Here is a 5,236-nt window from a genome sequence, read left to right as displayed (position 1 = left end):
AACCTTAACAGACGTTGAAGACAGAGCAGACAAAGCACTCTCAAATTCTGGAGCATCCGAGCTGTGGACTAGGGTATCAACTCCATCCTCACGATCCTCGACATGCCCTGTATATTCCTCATCACCTGCTGATTCTTCATCGCATATATTGTTTGAACCATCCTTGAAATAATTCGAAGCATCTAAAATCTTGTTTTTGAGAGTTTTCCACGGCTCTGCATTATCTAACTCTGTAGTTATGGAGTGTTCTACACGTTTGGAACTTTTGATGCTTAGAGAACCAAGCCTTGAATTTATTTCATCCAAATCATTTTTCGAAGATATCTTATCCTGTCTCTGTTTAATGCTAAACCCTTGGCATCCTGCATTGCTTCCTTCAGAATAACCACCATCATCTTTTTCACTAGTTGCCGATTCATTAGACACCAAACAATGAGAACTCAAAGTAATATCATCATTAGAAGCTTTACACAGTCTTCGTCTTCCAGCTACTCTGACTTTACCTGTGTTCTTCCCGCAACAAGAAAATTGGATTTGTTTTTCAAAATTGGTGTGATATCCTGCTTGGATTATCCAACATTATTTGATGAAGTTTCCTTAGTGAATTTGATTTTGACAGAGGATTGACGAGACTGAGTCTAACACTGGCTCCAATTGGTATGGCATCTACCGCTCCGTGGAGGTGCCAAGAACATCAGATCTCTGGGAGAGCTAGACAGTGCCTTCGTCCATTGGGCTATGGAGTCCATTATTCCGAAAAACCAACATGACTCAATTTATTGACTAAAATTTGATTTTAACTGTCTCAATGCAAACTGAAATCACTGAAAAACTTGACTCTAAAAAACTAACTCAAAATGGCAAAGACTTGGATTTAAAACTTAAAGCTGGGTGGCAGTACCTGGCCACCCGTGTTTCTTACAAGGCAATATATCCTCAAACTATATCAAAATGCCAATGAAACCAATCAAGAAGATGGCTTCTTGACTGATTCTACCTATCAGATCTTCTGGTCAACGGTAGATGCTTGTAACTGGGTCTCCAAAAAGCTAATTTACCATGATCTCCTTCATCACTGAACACTCCAATAATCACTGTCGCTGCTGGCTGCAACAAACTTGCCAGAGGATCTTGAAAAACATGAAGATTTGCCATTGCCACCTCCTATTGAAAGAACAAGGTGTCCTTTTCACCTGCTTCTGATCTCTCTTCAAAATGTACTTCAGTAAAAATCTACTCCTAGTCCCCAAAAAATTCTGAACAAATAGGTGAGCAAATCTCTTCTTGGAAAAACATTTCATCACATGAAATATATGAGGAAGAATCTGAATGGAAATCCTGAATGTTTTGATCTTCTGCGGTGTAAATGTACTGTAGGTTATCTTCATATGATATGATAGCCAGGTTTTCATGTTCCTTATTACATTCATTAATCATAAGAAGAGAAACTTCATATGATTTTTGAAGCGCACAAATGACATTTCTACCATCTACTAAATATTCATCCAAAGGAACCTTTTCACTTACTTGAACGAAGGTATCCTCTTGCTGTTCATAAATTGACTGGATTACCTCCTCATGAAGGCTGTATTCTAATGAACCGAGAACATTTGGATCCATAACTGTGTCTTCTGCATCCCAAATGATTTCAACAGCAAAGTTCTCTTTCATAGGATTTCGTACTAGGTATTATTGGTCATCACAATCTGAATCTGGAACGAAAATAGTTGCCGTGACATTATCATCTTCTGAAATTTGAACTGAACTTACTTGCATGCCGTCCTCTTCTATTTATAGATCTGAACCGACACTTTTTCTTTCATCACCTTCAGCCATATGGAACTCTTTGACATGCTGATTGGTATCCTCTAAAATTTCTGTGTGCTGTTGAAATGGATTTTCATACAGAGCTTCCATGATTTCTTCGTCCGTAAAATTATCATCCTCATAGTATTTTTCAAGGTTCTCAATAAGAGTATAATCATGCTTGCAACAATCCTGAACTAAATTTAATGATGGATAAACTTCTTTATACTTCTCAAAGAATATTGAATGAAAATCCTTTAGGCAATAAATGGAAGCAGGTGGCAAGCTTTCATACCAAGATCGGGTTTCATCTTCCAAGGTAGCCATAAAAATTTTCATCAAACAGTATTCAAGAAAATTGATCTTTAATCTACGCACATGAATGTGAAATCTCACCAGATGAAGAGCAGCGTCATTACCTTCCACATTTATGAACATAGGCAAATTCTTTAACCAATCTACCTTGGGCATTTTATTTGGAAAACCTGGGATGTGATCTCGGCTCATGGGAGCGTATCTTCTTGCAATCCGATCCATCTTAATAAATCTCAAAGATATTGATCCCTCTGTAGTGGAGTCACCATGAAGGACTAATTTCATGGATTCTTCAGTGAATGGAGTCGCCAGGTGAATGATTTCAGCCGTCTTCTTATGTCTGATCGTTGTTCACCATCAACAATTAGCTCTGAACTTGAGATATGTATTGGGGAAAAACAATCTACAAGTAAACCATTTCCTCCCCAGTATGGTCACCATTATGTTAGCGCTCGAATCTGCCTCAGGCTGAAAAAGGCAAAACTCGAGGAAACATCAAACCAAGCTCAGCGTCGTAGATAGCCCTACGAGGACGGGAGAGGGCTCTCTACGGGTCTATCTCGATAAAATGATCAATAGAGTCCGAGATGACTTAAATGATAACTGATTTAGGCTAGTAAAATGAATTTGAAAGAGAGATATTTGATTTAATGACTAAGATGCTGGGCTGCATGGGACAAGGAACAACTTTAACAGAGAAATAGAATCGAAGACACATATTATCTCCTGAGGCAAGATAGGCAAGAGATTTAACATCAAATTTGAAACACTATGGAGTGGGTGAACTGTTAAGAGGTTGACACGGGCATAGAAGATGAATCCTTGTCAAACAGAAGAAAACATTAAATATGAACACTTTCCCAAGGCAGAGCAATAAATTGGATTTTGCCTTTCTCACTTAAAAAGCATTCAGTTGAAAACGATTATGAATGAACTATGAAACAAAAACAAGAGACATATGAAATAGGAGAAGAAACACATGCTAAATTCATACCGCAAGGATCTCATGAAACAGAACTGTACCATTCATTTATTTCTCTGTCAAATCTGTACAATGAAGCGCTGGTATTTTTTTTTTCTCCCACACTTTCCCCAGAAACTCAGAACCCTCTTCAAAAATTTTCTATACAATAAATAGACTCACCCTATCAAAAAATGAATTGATTCAGAATATGGGATGATTTAATCATTACTAACTGAAAATGAAAAGCCATCGATCGCTAAAGGAGCAACATTACATTTTTCTTGGATTTGAAAGAGTGACATCTGTAGGTGTGAATCCCTTGAAATTGTAACTGAAGTCAAAAATAGACCATCGTTTCCTATTTTCGGTTGTGGTAGGTGTTCTTCATTTAATTGGGCATTTGACCTTTCACCTTCTCTTTTTCCGTTTAAAACCAATTTTTGTAATTAGCGATAGATCCATCAAATTGAGTATATCTGGAACCTTGGATTCCTTCATGGCCTCTGTCGAATTTATCAGCAGCCCTCAATAAAGCTATTCTATGGTTCCAAAAGTCCTCATGTTTGATACCTCCATAGATGTAGCTTAGAAGAGCCATGCAAGCTTCCATAGATATGTCTTCAATATTAATTATCGATGATTCTTTCTCTTTGAGATCATGTAAGAACATACTCTCAAAAACAAGGGATCGCGCTGCTAAAACAGCCCGATGTGCTCTAACACTACCATTAGCAGTATTAATAATTACATCCGTGTGAAGACCATCATCCAACATAAGAGAAAGGATTTTTAATGCACCCTTAGTTGCTTGACACTGCATTGCTCCTTCATTGGGCCATATTGAACAAGCTTCTCCACCAATCATGGTAGCAATTTTCAGGTCCAGGAACTCCACATCAATTATAAAACGTCCATGAAAGCTAGAATCTATAGGCCACACAAAATACTCACTATTGCGGAGCAACTTATCATAGACTCGTGATGTCCAAGGTCATCGAAATGTTCCTATATTGAATATGCGAAGCACAAATGTTGCAATTGGTGGTTGTTCTTTAGAAATGCGACCAAGCTCAGGGAAAAAATGAATATATAGATACCTGTTCATCTCAATTGAAAAGTGCCAGTTCCAAATTCCGAATCTCAAGGAATCAGACCTCCGGTAAGAGCAGGAGCCCAAGCTTTCAATCATCCATTGTGCAAGCCTTGCAGTTGTCTCTACCTTTGACTCGGTCATGTTTGTTGCTCTTCTTCAGTTATTTTTTCTTTCTGGCTGATATTTTAGTTGGACCAAAATCTGCAACTTTTGGTGAAAAATCTGCATCAAGTAGGACATTGTGAGGCTTTACGTCGCAATGTAAGATGTGATTATTGCAATCTTCATGTAGGTATGCAATACCGCGAGCTGTACTAATTGCAATTGAATACAACTGTTTCCAATCCAAATTGTCTCTAAGGTTTCCATGGATATACTTGTCCAGGGAACCATTTTTCATGTATTCATACACCAAAGCTCTTTTGGATCTCTGCACACAATAACCCAAGAGGCACACCAGGTTAACATGATATGTCCTTCCCACTGTAGCTACTTCTACTATAAACCGTTGTTCACTCTGTTTCGATTCATCCAAAATCTTGACAGTGATGAGACATCCACTTGGAAGCTTCCCTTTATAAACTGTTCCAAAACTTCCTTGGCCAACCTTCTCTGCCAAATTTTTTTGTGTAAGCTTTAATCTTAGCATAAGAGTATCTAGTGGGCCTTTGTGAGGAATAATAATTTAAGAAATTCTCGATCGGGGGAGATGTATAGTGAAGGTGATCCATAAATGCTTGAACGCTCTGCTCTTGATCAATGCTAGACTTTTTAAAACAAATTTGACAATGGATCATTATCCCGGAAACCAGTACTGCTATGCTAAACACAACACATAGTGGAAAAATTATCTCTGCCATATGTTTTTACGATGTTTTCTTTAGTAATATTCTTCCTTCACGGGTACCATTTGGTTTGGAAGATACCTGGGGTGGAGCACTTGGTTGACTGATACCATTTGCCTCTGCGAAGAGCCAATTTGAATCAATTGCCGGTCCACCATCGTAGCAATACAATCCATATTCCTTCAGGTTGTGCTGACAAATATTCAGCATTTT

General features: G+C 38.1%; 2 pseudogenes; both read right to left on the bottom strand.

The window, feature by feature from the left end:
• Positions 1-3,512: 3,512 nt before the first annotated feature.
• On the bottom strand, positions 3,513-4,319 carry LOC149186284 (BTB/POZ domain-containing protein At1g21780 pseudogene; annotated as a pseudogene).
• Positions 4,320-4,338: 19 nt separating this feature from the next.
• On the bottom strand, positions 4,339-4,827 carry LOC149186283 (LEAF RUST 10 DISEASE-RESISTANCE LOCUS RECEPTOR-LIKE PROTEIN KINASE-like 2.5 pseudogene; annotated as a pseudogene).
• Positions 4,828-5,236: the final 409 nt, after the last annotated feature.

The sequence above is a fragment of the Pinus tabuliformis genome, chromosome 3_1 (assembly GCF_031772625.1).
Source record: "Pinus tabuliformis cultivar Carrire ecotype Pingquan chromosome 3_1, CPIR1, whole genome shotgun sequence".
In the NCBI taxonomy this organism is placed as follows: Eukaryota; Viridiplantae; Streptophyta; class Pinopsida; order Pinales; family Pinaceae; genus Pinus; species Pinus tabuliformis.
This window is presented reverse-complemented; position numbering and strand designations above follow the sequence as displayed.